This window comes from Papio anubis, chromosome 1, assembly GCF_008728515.1.
Source record: "Papio anubis isolate 15944 chromosome 1, Panubis1.0, whole genome shotgun sequence".
Classification (NCBI taxonomy): Eukaryota; Metazoa; Chordata; class Mammalia; order Primates; family Cercopithecidae; genus Papio; species Papio anubis.
Window position 1 is genome coordinate 101718594 of NC_044976.1, and position 24538 is coordinate 101743131.

Genomic DNA, 24538 nt, shown 5'->3' on the forward strand with positions numbered 1-24538 from the left:
TTTAGGAAGCACTGAGCAATGAATGTTAGATGTCATGAAATAGTGTTGATTTCATAGGCATTTAAATATATACTCTCCTGTATACCTTAGTATTTCACATTTACCAACCTATAATTTTTGGCCAAAGTATGCATAATTTCAAATTACAGCTTATAAAATAACACTTCACCTATTTATGACAAAATTATGACACTCCAGCTAACTATATCGTAGATCAAATTTCTATGCCATTTTTGTCACTTGAAAATAAGGCAGCTACCTTTTCAGCCCTGAATGCATACTTTCTTTTAAAGCTATAAAGCTTCTGTATTAATAGAATCCCAAACATTCCATAGTGCTGGCTCAACATGCTGAAATGTGAGTTCAGAAAGCCCATTTTGATCTAAACTGTTTACTCTGATTTTCAGCAGGGGATACTGAACAAGGGGCCACAGTTCAGTTCTTGAAACTGTGGTCCAGTTAAGGAACCGCAGTGAGGTTAACTGGTAACTTTCAGAATGCCAGGGAGACAGGGCAAAGGGTTGTTCCTGACATTTTTCACATGACTTTCTAAACAAAATGTTTCTATGAGAGTTTCTGAAAGGGGGTCTTAGCAGTTAAAGAGTAAAATTCATCGGTGAGGAGTTTGCTATTAACATGGTGGAGAAATGTATTTGGGGAGAGGATCAAGAACGAGAGGGAAAAAGAAGAAAGTGGAACACATAAGAAGGGGATAGACTAGCGAAAAATGACAAATAAAATTTTTTTATCAAAGTTTCTTGCTTGAGAGTTTGTACAAAAATCCAAAAGCGCCCTGTTAATAAAAGAGGCTTTTTAAGATAGAAAAGAAAAAATATGTCATTAACCAAAATATTGAATTTTACCAAGAAAGTAGCAATCTTATATTTCAATATGAAAAGCTGCCACATTTATAAAATAGGACAAGAGAACATTTGGTTAGCACATCACCAGTGCCTGGAAAAACTGTTCTCTTAATTATCCTTCAATAATACTTCATTTTAATAGATTAGCAAATACTCTTGAGTTGAAAATTTCATAAGAATTTAATTGTGTTTTCTGGGGAGGTTTGCACCGAAATGACTTTCTTACAAAAATAACTGGTTCTTTGAACAGCAACAGGCATAGAGGTACAGAAATCATTTCTTCCCTTATAGAAATGGTGTATCTATCTCACGCATCACAAAGGAAGTTTCTTTAGAGAAGATGCTGTACTTAATACACTTTAGATGGACCCTGACATTTACCACGATATCCAGTATATATCATGGATGTATGTCATTAAGTTGGACAAATAAAATTGAAATGTCCATACTGGAGCAGATTTTTTTCCTATGCAATAGTCACCAATAATGAACATGAAAATCAACACCTTGTCTGAAATGCAGAGGAGGCACAGCTTAAATATAACTCTCTCAGGCGCTTTCTGAACAATGTCTTCCTTTACAGTTATATCATAAGGCATGAAATTCAGCTTTAAAAAAATCACAATGGAAATGTTCCTTGCTAATTCAACCGTGGAAAGAAAACTTGGCAATTGAGTTTTGGAAAGCAGAGGCTCTTTTATGTACCTGAGCAATATAGCATAATCAGTTGACAGACTTATTACCACATGATTATTAACTTACTCAAGCAAATGAGAATTTCATGAATATCTAACAGTCATGGCAGATGTTAACAGAGTTTGACAAAGAGATTTAAAATGTATTATGTACAAGTTTCTTATTTCTTATTACAAACTGTTTTTGCTTTACTGACATGAACTGCAGAAATTGTCATGTTTTGTTTTTTTTTTTCTCTTGTCTGTTTGAATCAGTAACCACTACAAAATAGCTTATTGCTTCCAGTTTTTGCCAACTTTGATAAGGTGAAAATATTTAGTTGGCATAAGCAGGGTGGAACAGAATGAATATCTTTATACTGTATTTGTCTAGAAATAGATTTGCTCAAACAGGCCAAAAATGAATTTAGAATCATATCATAAAGTGTTCTATACTAAATTATTAATAAACTTTATCTTGTGATGCCTCTGGTAGAGGAAGAAACTGGATATTATCTTTGTTATTTTAAAGTAAATATAAGATACATGTTTAGTCAAGTCTAATCAAGACAAAGAAATATTATTTCCTACATTATTTTGTTTTTCTTTCCCTTGGTTTCCTTCCCTCCCTTCCTTCCTTCCTTCCTTCCTTCTTCCCTCCCTCCTTCCCTCCCTCCCTCCCTCCATTCCTTCCTTCCTTCCTTCCTTCCTTCCTTCCTTCCTTCCTTCCTTCCTTCCTTCCTTCCTTCCTTCCTTCCTTCCTTCTTTCCTCTCTTTTTCTTTCTTTCTCTCTTTCTTTCTTTCTTTCTCTTTTCTTTTCTTTTCTTTCTTTCTTTCTTTCTTTTTTCTTTCTTTCTTTCTTCCTCTTTCTCTTTCTCTCTTTCTCTCTCTCTGTCTCTCTCTCTCTCTCTCTCTCTCCCTCTCTCTCTCTCTTTCTTTTTTTTTCTTATTCTTTTTATTTTTGACAGGGTCTCACTCTGTCACCCAGAGTGGAGTGCAGTGGTGTGATCTTGGCTCACTGCTGCAGCCTTCACCTCTCAGGCTCAAGCAATTCTCCTGCCTCAGCCTCCCAAGTAACTAGGATTACAGACATGCACCATGTAATGCCATACTGCCCGGCTAATTTTATTTTGTATTTTTGGTAGAGACAGGGTTTCACTGTGTTGGCCAGGCTGGTCTTGAACGCCTGACCTCAAATGACCCACCTGCTTTGGCCTCCCAAAATGCTGGGGTTACAGGTGTGAGCCACCACACATGGCTTCCTTGGTCTCTTATGTTTGTGAACAGTCTTCGAGACAGGCAAGGTTGAAGGGTTGAGGATAGAGCAAAGGAATCAGGGTTTGAATACATTTAAACAAACATGCAGTGAAAGCACCTAATGTGGATAAGCACAGGGGACACAGTTTGAATAAAAATCAACCCCATTGTCTACAGTTTAAAATGAAAAACAAACATTTTCTGTCAAATGTTCTAGCTTCAGATTTTCATATTATCTCTTATAGACCAGTGTAATTAAGATCAAGGAGATAATGAGCCTTCAACATGGTTATAGCATCTCTGCTATTGATAGCTTCTAGTTACTAGCAATCCTTATCCAATAGAAGGACTTCACAAACTAAAACTAAGATTGTGGCATTGGGTTATTGAATCTAATAGAGATTCTACAAACAAATAATAGCAACAGTATCCTTTACAAGAAACTGAGATTTGAGTTAAATTTCTAGAAGTATATATTTCTATTTATTGAATGGAAAACAAACCAAACTAATAAAGTCTGTCCATTATTGTTTTTAGAAGAGCAAGTAATCATATACTCCTAAAGGTAGCTCTGCTATAATTGGTATTTACAGCATTTTTACATGTTTACTTCTAATGTTATAGCCATTTATTATGTAATTAGATACAACCTATAATGAGTTTTTTTCTATTTCCTTAGCGAACAAGCTCTTTATTATTCTCCTCATAATCTTTGCCTCCTGTGTTCACACCTTTGTATGATCTCCTCCCCTGTAGTTTGCACAAAACCTGGCTGCTTCTAATCCACTGAAGCAGCAAAGCTTATGGACTGCCACTCTTATGATTACCTCACTATATGGAAGGCTCTGTCTTGATAGTAGACTCAGTCCAGAGACTCTCTTGCTTCCTTGATGGAATATGGGACTATGCAGGAAATGCTTATGTGGCCAGGAACTTAGGTGGTTTTTTAGGGACTGTGGGAGGCCTCTAGTTGCTGAGGAGGAGGTTCTAGCTGACAACCAGAAAAAAAGCCTAAGATTACAGACCCACAACCACAAGGAAATGAATTCTGCAAGCAACATGAATAAGCTTGGAAGATTATTCCCTTGAAACCTCCAAACGAAATTCCAGATTGCAGTTTCGTGAAATCCTCTGAAGAAATTCCAGATTGCAGTTTCGTGAAATCCTCTGAAGAAGACTCAGCTAAGCTATATCTGGACTATTGACTCACAGAAATTTTGAGATAATAAATATGTGTTGTTTTAAGTTGCTAAATTTGTAGTAATTTGATACGTATCTATAGATAAATGATTAACCAACTGTTCTGCAATTACTTTCTTAAAGTCTAAGGAAGCAATTTCTATAGATGAAGCAATAATTTGTTTTTATAATCAATAAATATTTATTTAGTGGCCACACTGTTCCATTCTCTAGGGACATAGTAATAAACACAAAAGACAAAATTCATAAGCTCTAATGGGGGACATGTTAATGATATTTAAAATTGTCATAGAATAATTACATAATTACAAGTGTAAATAATTACATAATTAGAAATGTTAAGTGACCAACAAATGATCAGCCCGCTTCAGGGTAATGAGAAAAAACTCTCTCAGTGGTGTGCCAGTGGGTGTTTAACAATGGGCTCTTGGCAGCAGGAAGGAAAGTGAGTTCCCATGTGTTGCATTCACTTGTTTCTGTGGCATAACTACCCAACAATGGTCAATTTTAAGACACTAATATGATATTACTAATGTGATATCATTGAACACAAAGTTGGGAAGAAATGAACGCAATCAACGTTTACAACTTGGTGCAGACAGGCCTGCACACCACTAGGCTTCTCTAAATATGCAACAGTGAAACTGAGTGCAGACAGATGACTCTAACTCAACTAACAACAATGGGAATGAAAAGTTTTCCAGAAGAGCGGCCAAAATATCAAAGGTCCTGACCCCAGAAGAGTCTGCTTGTTTGAAGAACCAAAACAAGAAGAATGCGACTGAAACTTAAAGGCTAAAGGAACAGAAATTCCAAAGGGGAAAATAGCAAATCAGGAAGGTGGTCAGACCGTATTCTAAGCTCTGGGAATACAAGAATAAACGATAGACACAAAGTTCCTTCCTCCTAGTGCTCCCAGGGGCCTGTATGTAATGTTAATAATTTTAGAGTTTGGCCTGATAGCACAGGGAAACCACTGAATTATTACAGTCAATAAAATAGTTTATATTTTTTTAAAATGACTCTTTGGATAAATCGATTTTTAAAAGTATATGACTGTTTGTGGGGAAAACAGTTCAGAGAATATTATTCACCTGAGTATCAATTCTTTTATCTATAAAATAAAAATAATAGCACTACCTTCATCATGAGTGTTTTGAGAATAATAAATACAAGCTGTCTAGAAAGGTGGTTAGAACACAGTAAGTACTCAAGAAATTTTAAGAATTTTTTTCCTCCTTCTATATTCCCTTCTTTTTAATTATTGCTATATAAAGTACAGAGAGGGAGTTTCTTGCAGAGACGCAAATCTGAAAGTGGTCATAATATGCCTACTATGATTTCAAACATCATACGGTGTTTGAACCCATAGCATTCAGCAGTGCCAGGGAGGTGATGGTAAAAAAAAAAAAAAAAAAGAGAAAGAGGACCCAGATCAAAGCCATGTGGAGCCCCGAAATTTAAAGTTTGACTATAAGTGAAAAAACATCTTCCTTTGGCAGAAAACTCATGTCATAAAGTCTGGGAATGAAAGGTTCTGTCTGCAGAACTATGTTGAGCTCACACCTGGATTACAGAACTCATTTCTAAGGTCGTCATTATTAGAAGTATGCAGAAAAACTGGATAGAGTTCAGGGAAAAGTAATGAGAATCCTTAAAGACTTGAGGTTGATGGATTTATGAGAATAGATTAAAAAAACCAGAACGTGTTTCAACATAGGCTATGGAGAGATGGGTATAATGAACCTTCTACAGTTTTAAAAGGATAGTAAACATTGAGGGAAAAATATTTTCCTAAGATTGAAAAAAGAAAAAGAAAAAATTCTTAGTCTATTAACCCAAATAGTAGAAGAGGAGACCCTGAGATTGAGAACATTTATTTTGTGGAGTTTTATAGAATGTTTCTATGAGTAAATATCACACATATATATAATGAAAAAATCTCTGGAAGTCTTTACTTCTAGATAAAGTCTTCACCAGTGCAGAGATTAGGATCTTTTTAATTGATGTATCACCAATATCTGGAGCAATGATTAACATAGAGTAATTGCTTAATGAATATGTACCAAGTTTTTAAAAAAGAAAACAATATCCTTAATATTTAAACCCAAAGACTGCTAATAGAGTCAGTAATCAGTCTATGATTGATCTATGGATAATAAATGCAACCAAATGGATATAAATTCAACTGTGGATCATAATATTCTCAAGCTCCAACTCACTTATTTTGGCAGACATTCTGCAGAGGAAAAATTAGATTACATTTGTTTTTGCTTTTTTGTTGTTGTTTGTTTGTTTGTTTGTTTGTTTTTGAGACAAAGTCTTGCTCTGTCGCCCAGGTTGGAATGCAGTGGCGCAATCTCGGCTCACTGCAACCTCTGCCTCCTGAATTCAAGTGATTCTCCTGCCTCAGCCTCCCAAGTAGCTGGGAGTACAGGCAAGTGCCATCACGCCCGTCTAATTTTTTGTATTTTTAGTAGAGATAGTGTTTCACTATTTTAGCCAGGATGGTCTCGATCTCCTGACCTCGTGATCCACGTGCATCGGCCTCCCAAAGTGCCGGGGTTAAAGAATTTTAAGTTCATATCCTAATTGCTTAATGTTATCAAATATTAACTTCCCAAATATTAATAAAATATTATAATATTTCACAGACATTTAGGGTCAAAACAAAGAGAAAAATTCAATAAAATAATTAAAAGCAAGTTCTTTCTTTAAAACAGCAGCCACTTGAACTTGAACTAATGTTCAAGTGTTATAATGTTGGTTTTTGATGGAAGAAACTATAAGAAAAAACAAATATCAAATATTTGCTTCTGGTTTTAAGAAATTAGCTTTTTTCAAGTTAATATCTTAATTTACCTTTCTTGCTATTGTCATTTCAATAAAATATAAATTCTGTTAAATTAACAAAAGTTTCAAAGTCATCATAGGTTCTATATACTTAAAACCATTTGATTTTAGAGAATGGACTTACAGACCATTTTGCAATAAAAAAATTCTATAGATGGTAAAGATTGTGGGTATTCAGATAATACCAGTCATAAATAAAAGCTTAAAACCATACTCATAGCAATAATAGCACAAATTTGGTAGAAATAGATAGGTTAGTCTGTGCGGTTTCTTTTTAATAACCAAAAATAACAAGGACAACATCTTTTGTGAATTCATCACCGAAAATGCCTTATAAATGTGAAAGTATGAGTCATCCTCTATTAATGCACTGAATTATGTGCTAATGTAAAAAATGTCAGAATTACAATTAGTAAGTCAGTGATAAAATAGAAAAAGCAATAATAATGATTTTAGGAAAATTCTGTCAACAATTAGATGTACCACTTTAGACAAATTTGCACAACAGAGCATCAGAAAAGAGAGAACTCTTCAGAGGAGTAGCCCCAGAAGTCTGCAGTGAGATTCACTAGGAGTGCGTGATCCAGACAAGATTGCCAATTACGGGGTGAGGATATGTGTTTAGCAGAGATCTGATCCAGGGCTAAGAAGGAGGTGGTAATACCAAAGATTATGCAGCACCAGGAGACACTGAAGATCTTGCCCTCCCAGAGTGGAGAGATGTTGCTGAGCATCATGGGCATTTAGTCAGGAACCTAGAAATAGTATTCATCTTTGTACTAAAGAAACCCTCTAGAAGAGGCTACACATTTTAATACTAAGCGCAAAATTGAAATAACAACCTACCGAAGACTAAAATAAAGCTTGTTACAGCCAGGAAATCCACAGTACCTTAACTGCCAACCAGTACAAAAATCAACACCCATTAAAAGAAAACAATGTAATCTAGATGTCCAACAATGTATAATCTACAACGGCCAACCTGCAATAAAATAATTAGTAGACATACAATGAGGCAGAAAGATATTTTTTTCTTAATGAAGAAAAAAAAGTCAATAGCATTAGACTAGGAGATGAGAAAGATGTTGGAATTAGCAGACCAACATGCCAAAAAAATATTTTATAAATATGTCCTTAAATATGCTTATATATGATATAGCAATATTATTCTTAATAATAAAAACCTGAAACTTCATGTGCAACAAGAAGAAAATGTATAAACTGTTATGCGTCCACAAAATGCAATATCACTCAGCAATAAAATAAAATAATGATGTAACACACAGAAAAATAAAATCATTTTAAAAACATCTTGAGTGAAAGAAACTAGATTTTAAAAGAGTACATACTAGACCATTTCATTTATATGGAATTCAAAAACAGAAAAAAACTAATCTTTAGTTATATAAATTGAAATCTTTTCTTTTTTTTTTTTTTTTTTTAAGTAAGGGATCAGAATTGATTAAAAGGAGATATACAGGAACTTTTTGTGGTCATAGAAATATTCTGAATCTTACCTGGAGTATTGCTAAAAGAGTCACAGTGGTGTGGTGGAGTTGTCTCATGTTAGCTTAGGAAAGCTGATTATTAAAGATTCAGAAATTTCGTGAGCTGCTTGTTAAGCCATTGATAACTTGAAATCAGATATAGTGAGAGTTGTACCTGAAAGCAGGTAAACACTACAAATCAAGGGTTTACTTGCTTCTTTATTCAGTTTTATTTCTTTTAGAGAGCCTATTTACAAGCACACCACTTCGTGAGTGTATGAACTTATAAAATTTATTGGATACTTAAAACCTGTGTGTTTTCCTCTTTGTAGATTTTATTATTGAAAGTTTGGTATGCATATTTTCAGAACTGTACTTTCATGTAAAAAAAATGTGGCTCAGTTTCTGTTTCATTGAAATATATTTATATGCTTAAATACTTTGGTTCGGTATACATTTTGTTTTGTGTATGTATTGTGTTTGTTTTGTTTTAACAAAAATGGATTCTACTATACAGTGGTATTATGCAATGTGTACTTTGAAATCACACCAGTTGGACTTGAATCTCAGCACCATATCTTACTAGCTTTAATATCTCAAGTAATTTATCTTACTTCTTTAAGTTTTAGTTCTCTCTTCTGTAACTTATATATAAAAATACCATCTACTTCAAGTTGTTATGGAAACCAAATAGCGTAATAAATGTACAGGGTTTAATTCAGGTTTCATAACATGTTTATCATCCCCAAATTTTAGTTCATGTACATGTACCACCTGATAACTTGCTTTTAACAATTATTAATACATCCTAGGCATTAATCATACTACTATATATTTTATGTACATAGAACAAAGCCTCATTATAGAAATTCAATATTTGTGAAATAAATTAATGAATTATTGCTAAAATTAGAACTGTTAGAATTCAATAGAAAACCTGTATTTTAATTATATAATTTATAGATATTTTAACTATATAAGCTCTTTCACTTATTCATGCATCCTTAGTTTTTCTATTATATTTACTTGTAGTCATTCTGATAAGTAAACATTAAAATAAATTGAGACTTTGTATTATATATATAATATAACTGCTAAGCAGAAAAGAATAATGTCATGATTTTTTAAAATATATATTATGACTATAATCACCATATGCATATGGTATAATGCAGTTAATATAAGTTGCCTAGATATACAAGTTGTCTTATAAGACAATAATTTTTTTTATTAACCAAGAAAGATTCTTTAGGTAGTACTAAACTAGAAAATGGCTTCTGTCTTTCCAAACATCAAAGTTTTTAAAAAAACTCTCTCACCCTTATCCTAAAAAAGGCACAGCTGCATCATATGAATGCAGGGCCACCTGCAAATCATACGCAGGTGGGAAAATAGTTGGTGTAGCTGATACGCTTTATGATGTAGCACATAACGCACTTTGTAGCGTCCAAACGAAAAGAAAGCTGTATCAACTATTTTCCCACCTGCATATTATTTCTTTCCCTACAGATTAAGTATTGTAACAGCACAAGGAGATGTGCCTAGAGTTTGAAAATGCAATTGAGGGAGACAGACTCTTTAGAAACTTTAATTTTTATGTTAGATATTTCAAATTTTCTCTTCCAGATTTGTATTTTATCTTTTCCTACCCCGCTCTGTGCCTTTGGGAGACTGGTTATGGAACTAGCTGGATACATTTTCTTGCATTCTTACAGCTTTAAATTAAACCAGGGGATGAACTAACAAAAAATTGGAGGGTATAAGGAAAGTGCTGGGTTCCTGTGGGTCAGCTGCATGTGTCTACTAAGGTTATAGTCTTGTAAATCATTCCTTTCTTATAGCTACAGTTGCTGCTTCTTACTGTTACAGTTGCTGCCTCTCCTGATGTCTTCCTGACAAGGAATAGCAACAGTTCTTCACTGACAATATTGCAGGGTGCTTTAAAGTCCTGGCTGAAAATCCCTTAACACTGGCTGCTATTTGAAAATGGTCCCTTAATTAAACTCTCTTTAGTCACCTCTTCCAAGAATGCTATTTCTTTTCTGAGGGAATCCTGACTGATACAATTGCAGACAGGAAGACAGAATGTGTGGCAGTTTATTAATCGTCTTTGTTGCAAATGTATACACAGGACAAATCAGAGAAAAATACATATAGGCATAGTTAGTAGAAGGCAAACTAATAAGTGAAATAAAATTATGGTAACATTAGTATACACACTGTAGCTGGTACAGAAAAAGCTCACATAGTCTTACAAAAACATTTAAGTAGGCCGGGCGCGGTGGCTCACGCCTGTAATCCCAGCACTTTGGGAGACCGAGGCGGGCAGATCACGAGGTCAGGAGATCAAAACCATCCTGGCTAACATAGTGAAACCCCGTCTCTACTAAAAATACAGAAAATTAGCCGGGCGTGATGGTGGGCGCCTGCAGTCCCAGCTACTCGGGAGACCAAGGCAGGAGAATGGCGTGAACCCAGGAGCGGGAGCTTGCAGTGACCCGAGATTGCGCCACTGCACTCCAGCCTGGGCCACAGAGCGAGACTCCTTCTCAAAAAAAAAAAAAAAAAAAAAAGCTTAAGTAAATAATATTAGATTCATATCATAATTATATCAATATTTTCATAAAAACTTTAAATCATGATTTATGTACATGTAATACCAACATATTAAACAATATACAGCACGCCACTCATGCTGTAATATATGTTCAATTTCTTTATCTGCTGTGAGGTTCTTTAAAATTTCATAGTCTGTTATTCTCAATAGAGCAGCTAAAAAATTATCCTTTTATAAGTAAGTCGGATATCACTTATCTGCTCTAAACCTTCTTATGTCCTCACATCTAATTAGCAGTAATAATCAAAGTCCAGAGAACCAAAGTCATAATTTCTCTGATTCTTATTGTTCTTACTTCATCTCCTACTATCACCCTCCCTCATTCTGCTCCATCCACAAGTAACCAACATGCTAGCCAATACAACAGAAATGCTTCATCCACAGGATTTGGAGTTTTGCTCCCTACCTGGTATAGTCTTCCTCCAAAGAGCTGTATAGCTCTCACACTCACATCTACTTCAAGTCTTATGCAAAATGTTACCTGTTAGTTGAGGCTTTCCCAGTCTACCCTGTTTAAATTTTCAAAACCTCTTCTCATCATCGTCACCTCTAATACCCTCTCCTGGTTTTCTCCTGAGCGCCTACCATCATTGAATATACTATGTATTTTACTTTAAAAAACTGTTTCTTGGCACTTCCCCTCTACCAGAACATAGGTTCTATAAAGATTAATATTTTCATTTATTTTATTTACTAGTGCATTTTTAGCCCTCAGTACAGTCAGTGCCTGTCACATTCATTCATTGTTAGTGAACGGGTATTTGTATAACATCAACTGATTTTTAAGTCACAATTGTGGTATTCATTATAGATTGGTACCTAAGTAGCACTTTTCTTATTCAAAAATGCTACTAATTATAAAGAACCTATTTTCAATAATTTGACTTTTTGATTATTCCTTATTATGCAAATGATCCTAGATTCCAGACAATAATATTAATATATGCCTGTTGAAGAAAATTTGTAAATGTCAGAAAGTATAAAGAGAAATTTATATTACATAAGTATATAAATACTATAAATATTTTAATGGCTTCAAAACATCCAATCTAATAAATATAATAATCTCCAAGTGATCCTGTTGTTTCTACTTTTTTATTATTATGAAAAATAATGCAATTTAGATTAAAATAAGGTTAGGTTTAAAAATATTGTAATTATGTTGTCATGGATTAAGAGAATGAAATAATTCTATGATACTTCAAAATAATATATTGAAATAAAAAGTTTGTTTTTCTAATTGGACACAAAACACCACAAACAAAACATGGCCCTTTATTGTGTCAAAACACATTGCGTGGTCACTGTATTTTTATAACCATGAAACATTCCAAAAAAACAATTTAGACAGGTGAGCCTAACAGCAGTTTAGCCAAGTGGACACTAAATTTAAGAGTGACTGAATGTGAAAGGAGGGAGATAGACTTCTGGGATGTTAAAAATATAAGAAACACTAACCAAGCCTGAATGGATATAAGAGAAAATAATCAAAAAGTAAATGATATTAGGAAGTCTATAACTGATTATAGTCTGTGGTGAAAAAGTAACATATTAGTTAAAAGAAAGATGTTACACAAAAGCATTCCTGTATGTAGTCCTGCATTTTCTCATTACAAACAATTTTTCAAAGAAGTACAATATTTGTTCACTGCTGTATCCTCAGAATCTTGGAAGAGTCGTGGTATTAGGATAAACAATAATTAATTTTGAAATCACTGATTGTATGTATGTAATAAATATGTAAACACTGGTTTATAAATAATTTCTAATAATGCTCTACTCACCTCCCGGATAAAACATTTACAGCTCTGACAGATGGAGAAATATGAAATATTAGACAAAAGTAAACTTATTTTATTTTATTGCAATTAAGCTTTATAAACAAAACAGTAAATATCCACATAGAAACAGACAATGAAAGTCAAGAATCAGATTATTGATTTCCACAATCTGAGTTAAATGAAGACTTGCTCAGCTTTCATGTTATGTGCTTGTATAAATTCAGTCATGGCTACTAATAAAAAAAATTTAAATTGCTTTGAGAAATAAGTCAGTGATTTCTGTACAATTGATTTTAGATTTGGTCTCTGCTTTACTGTCAAAGGGTTATTTATTATGAATGCAGTTTGCATATCAAGACCTTATATTTTTCTTCTAAATTTTTCAATAAATTGAAATGTATTTCTCATGTTGAACAATCCCTAAAGTTTCTTACTTGTATTGTCATTTGTTTATTGATTCAACAGGTTATTTATTTTCTCACGGGACCATTACAGTTAAAACATTTATTAAATGTCATATGTACATCTATAAAATGCTTTAAATATTTTCGAACTTGAGTATGAAAAAATCTATATTTATTTAATAAATTTTGTTTTACACTTGCTTAGTATAAGACACATAGGTAGTTTTAGAATAACAAATATCATAAAATGAGTTTATAATTAATTACTTTATCAAGCCACCAACTCCAAACCACCAGGTAATTATAAAATTAGTGCCTGTAAATTATCATCATTCTAACAAATAACCATGAGTGGTATCACTTTAATTCAGATCTCAATGATTTACATAAAGAGGCAACTTACAATAAAGATACTCATGTTAAAATTACTAAAAGATAGCTTTTAAAAAAGAAACCAAGACCAAAATCTATACTCACATAGTTACTGTAACTGAGCATGAAATTTGGGTTTTATCTGTCAGAAATTATGGGAAAAGTGTAAAAAAATAAGGATGTGGGAGGCCAAAGAAATGAAAATGAGGCTAGTTGATTTAAGACAGGAAGGAAGACAGGATCAAATAATAATAATACATTAATATTTAGATAGAATTTAAAAAAATATTTTAACCCACTTTACTACACTTACTATTCAAACCAAGGTATATATTATCGTTCCTATTTTATATGAGGGAACAGAGGCTTAGAGAAGTTAAGAGATCACAACATTGCCTAATTGAAAGTAGCATGACTGAGACTGAGAAACAGATTCCTTTTTTTTTTTTTTTTTTTTTTTTGAGACAGAGTTTCACTCTTTTTGCCCAGGCTGGAGTGCAATGGCGCGATCTCGGCTCACCGCAACCTCCGCCTCCTGGGTTCAAGTGATTCTCCTGCCTCAGCCTCCCGAGTAGCTGGGATTACAGGCATGTGCCACCACCCCGGCTAATTTTGTATTTTTAGTAGAGATGGGGTTTCTCCATGTTGGTCAGGCTGGTCTTGAACTCCCAACCTCAGGTGATCCACCTGCCTCGGCCTCCCAAAGTGCTGGGATTACAAGCGTGAGCCACCACGCCCGGCCAACAGATTCATTTTTTTAAACTTCGAGTCCAGTTCTCTTCTTTTCTATTCTACGATGTAGGATCTGATATTAGTTTCAACTCAATATTACTTAAAACAGAGAAAACTTTGTTACTGTCTATAATTTTCCTAGTGGGGTTTTATTAATTTTTTAAATTCATTTTTAATTATTATACTTTATCTAGGCTTAGAATAGCACAATGAAAGAGAAACCAAAAAATGACTCTCTTATCCTAGAACTATTGAATTTAAACTCAAGCAAGAACCAGTTACAGAGCAAGACACCAGTCAGCTGGTAAAATCTGCAGTTTCCAGATAAAGCAATAACAATTTCTTCCCAACCTTGAAACACTTTGTTCTGGCAAGACTGAATTGTTCTGGAAGGATTCTGTTCTGCCTGAGACTGTGTCTCTGAGAAGTCCACTTCTATTCCTCCTTATTTATTCTAATAGAAAGCTGTTGCACCAGTTTCACAGAAAATGGAAGACAGAACAGTCACTCAGGACTGCTAGAAGGTCCTTTCTACTAAAAACTTTGAACTGACATCTTTTTCTTTCTTTTTTTTTTTTTTTTTTTTTTTTTTGAGACAGAGTCTCGCTCTGTCGCACAGGCTGGAGTGCAGTGGCCGGATCTGCGCTCACTGCAAGCTCCGCCTCCCGGGTTCACGCCATTCTCCTGCCTCAGCCTCCCCAGTAGCTGGGACTACAGGCGCCGGCCAACACACCCGGCTAATTTATTTTTATTTTTATTTTTATTTATTTTTAGTAGAGACAGAGTTTCACCGTGTTAGCCAGGATGGTGTCCATCTCCTGACCTCGTGATAGGCCCACCTCGGCCTCCCAAAGTGCTGGGATTACAGGAGTGAGTCAACGCGCCCGGCCTGAACTGACATCTCTTAAAGATTACCTTGTGGGCCTAGGGACTGGATAAGTAGTTTGCTATACATGTGGTAAGTAAGTGAAGAGAAGTGAAACATATGCTCCTTTTTCTAAATTTGTGCGTGTGTGTGTGTGTACATTCTCACTGGACCATTATAGTTCAAACATTTCTTACATATTTTATGTATTTATATGAAATGCTATAAATATTTTGAAACATTACATATATATTTATATGCACACATACAATATACGTATATGTGACAAAACAAACAATAAATGTCTTGAAGCCAAGTTTGTATCTTGGCATCCTTGAATTTTCCTGGCTTTCCCTCTGAGATGACAGAGCCACGCTGAAGTCCTCTTCCCAACATTTGCACTGTATTCAATGTTTCATTGTGTGGTCTAAGGAGAACCGAGGTACAGATGTCTCAAGGGTGTATATCTTTAATGTTAGTTGACACTAAAGCCTCATCACGTTTAGTTAAAAGGGAAATTGTTTAAAAATAAATCCCTGAGCTAGCAGAAGCTGATTCCACTGCAAATAGTAAAATTTAGATGACCTGACTCCTATTATTAGCTAAGAGTAGTAGGCCCAGCTGCAGCTACAAGGATGATAGACCACAAATATGGGAGGCAGAGAGCGACAGAGCCAGTTTAGGCTGAGCACACAGTGTTAGAGTGAACATTTTTGCTTACCTTGGCTGAATGCAAGGTAAGTACTGTATGAAAACCCAAAATAAAGCTTTCTGCTCTTATGAGCCTTTGTCTATGCCTATACCATGCACTTGGCAGGATGTTTCTGTGACCATAAGAGTTTGCTGTTAGGCCTAAACTTCCTCCTCCTCCCACCCACAACCACGTAAAAATTAAAGCAACATCTCATCATGTAATATTGTTTGTTAGATTGTACTTAATAGGGCCTTTGTGTTGAACTTAAAATGTTCACTTTAAATTTCCATCCGTTAAAACTATTTGGCATCATACTAAATTTGGTTACAATTTAAACAAATAGTGAAACAATAAACACTAAAAAGCTTTAAAGGTTCCATTCTAAATCAAGTGAACCTTTAATTCTCATTAACTAATTGATGTTTTTAATGATTATTCAACATTAGGTTTGTACTTCTGTTTTCTTAGAAATTTCGGCATGTCTCAAGGAAAAAAACTATATTTTTCTAAGGCGATTGTAGAAATCAACATAATTTCATAAGATAATTTTATTCTCCTACTCCAAGTAAGATGAGAAAATAGCAACAATATTAGGGACACTGTGAATTTTCTCTAGTTTTAATATAATTTTAATATAAAAAGATTTTATCTCATATGTAATTACTGCTTGCAAACTGTTAATTAATTTAGAAGTAAATACATTTGATTTAAATGTTTACAGACTATACGTAGACTTTTCCATGTTTGTGAGATTTTGATTAATCCATTTTTAATGACTTATTTTTACATTAATGGCAATTATCCGTCGATTAAGTCAATAGGCATGATTTATAAAACTATTTTTGAAAACTAATTAGTTTATAGGTGGTGATGCTTAACTTAAATATTAGATTACTTGGCAAAAACAGTTTTTAAAAACATAATGGATTATTTCTCCCAACAATTGAAACAAACGTGATTTTAGTCCATCAAATACTTTTCTATGATTATTTTTTCATATTCCATAAAACTTACCATTTTAAAGTGTACAATTTAGTGGTTTTAGTACATTCACAAGGTTGTGCAACCATTACTGCTATCTAATTAAGAATATTTTTATCACTTGAAAAAGAAACCTCATATCCAACAGCAGTCTCCCCACACTCCAGCTCCTGGCACCCACTAATCTACTTATTGTCTTTACGGAATTGGCTACTCTGGATATTTCATATAAATGAAATTCTACAATATGTTGCCTTTTGTGTTTGGCTTCTTCCAATTAATATATGTACTATCACTTCATTCCTTTTTATGGATGAATATTTTCTTGTATGGATACATCACATTTTTGTTAATCCATTCATTCATTGATAAATATTTGGGTTGTTTCTGTTTTTGTAAATATTTACATACAAATTTTTGTTTGGACTTGTGTTTTTAATTCTCTTGTGTATGTACTTAAGAGTCACAGTTCTGGGTCATATGGAAACTCCACGTTTTAAATTTTCAAAGAACTGCCAATCTCTTTTCTAAAGTGGCTGTACATGTTATATTACCACCAGCATCAATGTTTCAGTTTCTTCAGCTCTTTGCCAGCACTCTTTATTTTCCATGTTTTGATGCTACCCATCTGATTAAATTTTTACCTTCATTACTTTTGATGAAGAAATGGTAAAATTTGCATATGGCAAGAAGGGAGTAGTCAAAAATGACTCTAATGTAGGTGACTGGAAGAAAGAGTGGTCTTGTTATTATTAAAAGAAGAGCAGCCAGCAAATATGATTTGGGAGAGGAGACTCGTTATGAGACTGCAGAAGACAGTTCATCATTTGTAAGAGCAGGATGAGAGCTTAGAAATAATATCAGAGTTTATCATGAGTGCCTTTCAGTAATGGTAGAATTAAAGCAGGAATTTCTGGAGTCATTGGTCTGGGTTTGTACCCAGTCTCCAACATTTACTGTCTTTATGACCTTCAGCATGTGACATAACCTCTTTGGTCTACAGCTTCACCATTGCTAAAATGAGTACGATCATGGTGTGTGTCTCAAAAGATTGCTGTGAGAATTAAGTAAGTTAGAATAGTATATGTAAAGTGATTTATAATGTGTCTGTCACATAATAAATATTAGCTATTATTAAAGTGATCACATAATTTATTCTCTAAAGCAGAGCATTTTCACTCTCAAGTATGTCCTGTTTTAGACATCAAATAAGCATTCTCTCAGCCAAACTGGGATGTGTGGTCTCTTTTTTATTGTTATTGTGAACTTTTGATGCTTTCATTCAGCCCTGAAACAACTTTGGCAGAATGCTAAGAGAAGTTAAATGAAGAATAACTATGGTCTTCTTCTTGCTTCAGCCAAAGTTTTGAAACAGATAAAGAAAATTACTAAAACAGGAACATTTTGCTTATTTATTAGGTTATTAACCAAAATACTATAATGATAGAAATCATCACAATTAGAAATATTTGTCTTGAATCTTAAATCTGCATCTTACTAGGTCTATGTTTTGGTACATTTTTCTCTGCAACTTAGTTTTTTCATCATGAGTCTTATCACTGTTGTAAGGATTAAATGACATAGCATATGCAAAAGATTATTTAAAGTTTAAAAATCCCTATAGAATATGTAGGTTGTTATTATAATTAACTGGATGTAATTTTTGCTAATAAAAAATCGCAGGCTCTAAAACTATCAAAAATATTACTTTGTTTACCTAATCTATAATTTATGAATACCTTCTCTAGAAGTATGGAGGTAAGTTTATAGAGAGGTAGTGAACAAGACAGCATGGCTACTACAAAAAATGAGAAACTGACAAGTGTTGATGAGGATGTGGAGAAACTGGAATACTTCCACACTGTCGGTGGTGATGCAAATGGTGCAGCAGGTGTGGAAAATAGTGTGACACTTCCTCAAAAAATTAAAAACAGAATGAAATTACCATATCCAGCAATTCCACTTCTGGGTATATGTCCAAAAAAATGAAGGCAGAATCTCAAAGAGATATTTGCACATTCATGTTCATAGTAGTATTATTCACAATAGGTAAAAGGTGGAAACAACTCATGTCCATTGATGGATAAATGAACAAGCCAAATTTGGTATATAAATACAATGGAATATTTGTTAAGCTTAAAAGGGAAGGAAATTCTGATACATGCTACAACATGGATGAACATTGCGGACATTAAGCTAAGTGAAATAAGACTGTCAAAAAAGACAAATATTGTATAATTCAATTTACAGGACTTATTGAAAGTAATCCAATTCTTAGACACAAAGGTAGAATGGTAGTTGCCAGGGACTGAAGGAAAGGGACAATGGGGAATTATTGTTTATGTGTGTAGAGTTTCAATTTTGCAAGATATAAAGAGTTATCAAGATACAAATAATATGAATGTACTTAATACCCCTAAAGTACACTTAATAATAGCTAAGCTGTTACATTGTTTTCTAAGGTTTATCACAATTTTTTACTTGGAAAAATGTGAACAAGAAATTAGAAGCTTTGATATTTCTTTCCAACTGTGTATCTTACCTGCTTAATTATAGCAACAAACATAAATATTGGTTAATTTTTGGAAAAGTTGATCAGTTGCTAGATAATGCTGACCAGGAGGGATTGAGACTGGGAACTGGTCTAGAACAGATGGTCAGAATCCTGTTGGCAGTATGCAATCTCATTTACAGACAGGAGGCTTGTTTATATAGAAAAGACACGGGTAGTCGTTGACACTGTGAGAGCAAAGGAAAAAAACTAATGTTGAAGATTAGGTAAGACTGGACAGTAATATAAAAGGCCATATTATAGATGAATAAAGTGAAACCTGTATCTAGATGGCCAAGTCAGGAATCAATGCCCAAGTTTCAGAAGAGGCATTGCAGGAATAAGTGAGTTTGGGAGTTGGTTTCAAACCCCAGCTCTAGTATCCACTAATTATGTGGCCATAAGCATGGCACCTAACCATTTTGTTTGTCAGTTTCCTATTATATAAAATTGAAGTAGATAATGTTATCTACCCAAGAGTTGTTGCAGTTTTGAATAATATGCACATAATACTTAACATACCTGATCTACAGTGAATACTAAAAATATCTTAGCTATAAAGCTATTGTAATCAACCATAATTTCAGATAGTTTGAGTACAATAACTCTAAATTATAATTAATAATTAAAATATCCATTGATGCCATAATTATTCACCAATCATAAGGAAATAGAGAACAAAGTTCAGATTGGGAGGCTAAATATCAAGATCCATATTAGACACTGAAATCTACATTGATTTTATAAGATCCATATTAGAAACTGAAATCTCCTATTATATATGGAGAAAAAAAACTATAGTTCCATGGTGTGAGGAAAAGTAATTTTTGAATAGTTACTTTAGAAAGGATGGGCCCAGAGAGATCATCAAAGGATAGAATTGGTTTTGGAAACTTAGAGGCCATCTTAGAACATCTGTACTCCTGCAAGTGGGCGTGAGAAGGGGAATATAAACTGTACCTGAGGAAGAAGAAAGCAAGTGGAAAGCCCGTGGAGAAAACTCCACTCACTTTGCCATTTTGTCCAGAGTGCTGGTGAAGACCTAGAAATGGTCTTGCTAGACACTTAGCAATATGAATAAGCCCTCTGTGACCACCCTAAATATTGCCGTGTCACAGAAATCTGTAGCTTTGGCAGTAATCACAAAGGCCACGTGAGTCAGGATGGTGATACCATAGTTGGGCCTATTTCATTTCAGATTCTTTCGAAAGGAAAACAGTAAATACAGAAGGAAGAAAATGGATGACTTGTAGCTACAAATTTGAGGGGAAAGTATTACAGCAAATATGTCTTTCTCTTTGTAGTATTGTTACATTAGTTACAGTAACTAGAGATTGGTTTATTTTTTGAAGTATCTTTACATCTCAGTAGTTTTTCAGCTAATAATTGATATGTGTTCTTGAAATGCTTACCTTAAAGATGAGCTGTAGACTAAACAGAGAATCAGATTGGAATCACTAGCTTTCCTTAACTGAATTGAGGACTTAGGTTTTTGGAAAATTAATCATGAGAATAACGAAATGGTGTAACATCTATTGTCATGCACTTCTGGTTCTTATTTTTAGTTTGAGTTGAAGAGAACATCTGACTGGCAGTTCAGTTCAGTTCAGTTCATTTCTGGAAATAATGAACTCGTATGACTAGAATATATACAGCACAGGCTGTATTGTTCCCACTGAGCTTTTTAGACATAAAGGATCTTTAGGACTGGACCCAAACAAAATGGTAAATTGAAACTTTTGTCTTTTATGATCTTCAATGTTCTCTCTTCATGACTTCTTTTTTCCCTGTATTTCTCAGGTCAAGGAGAAATTGCATCTAATCAGAAACTGGCGATAGATGAATAGATAGATAGATAGATAGATAGATAGATAGATAGATAGATAGATAGATAGATAGATATAAAAACCTATGAAGAATAAATCAAAGATAGTCATCCCTAACTAGCTGTGCCCAACAAAATATTTGCTGCTGTAATTTTGAACAACTATTTTTAAAATATTGTTTTTTCATTCATTATCTTACTTATTATACATCCAATTAACAATTCACTTTTCTGAAATACAACACGTATTGAGTTCAGTGATCAAACTCTTGAGAAGCCAGTGTTTGTCCAAGTTTTACAGAAGCAAATTTTGCTCATTTGTCCCTGTAACAAATTCAAAACAAACAGATTTATTTATTAAACAAATACAAAAATAGGTGACATTTGTTTAGCATTTCTCATAATAAGAGCTGTAAGAATTTTTTAACTTAATTTTTTAACATGAAACAAATTTTAATGTGAATGAAACAGATTGAAGTATGCTCAGAAATTCAAACAAATGTTATAACTACGATTTTTAAGCACACTTCCCACTCACCAATATTAGAATGTGTCCATGATATGCTTATTGGTTATTGTCACGTTTCATTGACTATGGTGATTATTTGAAAATCATTCTCGGTCAGCTAAACCTGGGGGAAAAGCGTCTAATCATTTCATATCAGAAGAAAATCCCACAAAGATGATCCTATGAGATTTACAAGAAATGTCAACGACCTTTCTCCCTATCATTTTTATCAGGAAGGTGGTGTTGACAGGGGCCTCCTGAGTCTGACCACCGTGTGAAAGGAAGGCACTAATGTGTCTCCTATAGTCTGTATCTCCAGATAAGTGAGAATATACCTAGAATGACCGTGATTTTTTGCGTTTCTCTTGTACTTCATAGGCCCAAGGGAAGCCCTGCTCTTCATAAATGTTTACATTATCATATAAAATTCTACATTGTTTGTATAATAGCTGCCTTTACCAAAAGACTGAAAATTATTTAAAATCATGCATAGTTTTTAATATAAATAGTAACCAATGTTAATCAGAGAAACTAGGAGTATTTACTGGTAAAAGAGGCCAATCTGTTGGCACACCGCAACGATCAAACAAACTAAAAGAAAACAAAGAACCATAACATCAACACAAAACATGACATATACTGGAACTAGTACAGTGAAATTCTTCTTAGTTGATCCAAATAAAGATGTCGCCAAGTGTCTTTTAGCATGTGAGCTTGCTGAGCATGTTTCTCTGATGTTTCACCTCAGTCGGCTCCAACTGTGATGCAGTACTGTCATGTCTCCCTTTCCCCTTTGCCCTTACACACCACTTACTACATAGTTCTCTCTCTTCTGAATTCTCCCTCCACAAAATCTTCCAATGCTTCTCAAAGATATTAATCTGAACCTACCACATTTCTTCCTTAATTTGGTATCTACTAATTGAACTGAAGTTGAGCTTTTCTCATTCAGGCTTTGGTACTTTCTAGGAAATATTTTGCCACATTTAGCTACAGTGATGGCTACCTGAACAGCAAGATATGTTCTGAGAAATATGGCTTTAGGTGATTTCATTGTTATGTGAACATCAAAGAGTGCCCTTACACAAATCTGGATGGCATAGCCTACTACAAACCTAGGTATGTAGCCTATTGTTTCTAGGCTACAAACCTGTGCAGCATGTTACTGTACTGAATACTGTAGGCAACAGAAACACAATGGTATTTGTGCATTTAAATATATCTAAATATATAAAAGGTACAGTTGCCTATGTTTATACCTAAACATAGAAAAGGCATTATAATCTTATGGGATCTGCATCATATATATAGCCTATTGTGGTCTAAATCAAGGTTATACTGTGCATGCCTATATTTTTTTCAATTCATTAATATACTATCAAATTATAATAAGATAATTAGAAGCTTTTTAAAAAAAATTAGTGCCATTTGTTATAGAGAGTGAAACTATCAAGAGATATATTTTAATAATAATATGCTCACCTGTATTTGTGAAGAGTGTCAGCAGAAATTAGTAATAGTTACATAGTGCACTATATTGCCTAATAGATCTGTAAATGTGTAACAGATGCAAATAGAAAGAAACTTTAATAAAGCAGCATTTGGTATTGCTTATCTATTCTACCCACATTGAATGCCAGAACTTTAACTTCTAATGTCCTTATCTAAAATAATTCTTTATTTTATATTTCTCTAAAAATAAAACAAATAAAAATGCGTTATGGAATAAACTGCATACACACACATTGCTTAACAGTTAAATATAATTCTCAGTTTTCTTGACTGCAATTGCAAAGTATTTAAACATAAATCTTCATTGAACTTAGTTACATATTCTGTGATCTTAGAGGCTTTAACTTTTATAGAGATGTAGGAAGTATAAAAACCAGAAGGGTTTCTCTTTCTTCTCATTCGCAGTGTCTGCAAAATGCAGATGTTATTTTTCTCTGTTCTTCCTAAACATGCCTCATTTTTACACCTCCCAAGTATATGTCTCTTTCTCCATTTCTCTCTCTGGAGCATTAGAAAGGAATTTAATGATCTTGACCTTTTAAAGGGAAAAGAACAGCTACCATTTTAATACATACTCAAGAAACTCTGTGTTTATGTGAAGTCATTTGAGTGATGGTAGTAATATCTGGGACGGAATCAAAGAGAAAAATACAAATACTTGGGACATGGCCTACTGCCTGTTAAGCACTATATACAAAGTATTTATCACATCAAATAAATACAGTTGGGCTAGCAGTGTTGAACACCAAGCCATGTAATTAGTTACAGCTTGCTGCTACCTTGGAAGTCTTCTAAGACAGTGAAGGAGACAACTATTGAGTAGAAATATATAGGAACAAAGAAATCTTTGAGAGTACAAGTCAAGATGAAGTGAGTCTCAAAATAAATTAGTTCACAGGACTAAATGCAACTTGGAGGTAAAGACCTGACACTGAGAACAGGTATCTATATTGGGACTGGTAATTAGCAGATCATTGGTACCCTCTGGAGAACAGATCTATCAGGTGGATAGAAGCAGATGCCAGAAACCAAGTCATTTGCTGAATGAGTTGATAGTGGACAAAGGCAGGAATATGGATTGCTTTCCTCAAAAGTCAGCTCACAAAAGACAGTTTAAAAGTTTATCATATTTAATAATGTTTGTCAGATTGAGATGACCTGAGCACAGTCAATGGTACAGGGGAAGGAGTCAAGGAAGAAAGATTGAAAATATAAGATAAAGATTAGGTAATTGCTAGAACCGTGTTCTAATTAATGTAAAAAAGAAGAAGACTCATGCAGAAACTTTCACCTTGGACTTAAATGGAGAAGGTCAAATGTTTCTGAAGCTGGCAGCTAAAAGGAGAAAGAAAAGAAGAAAAA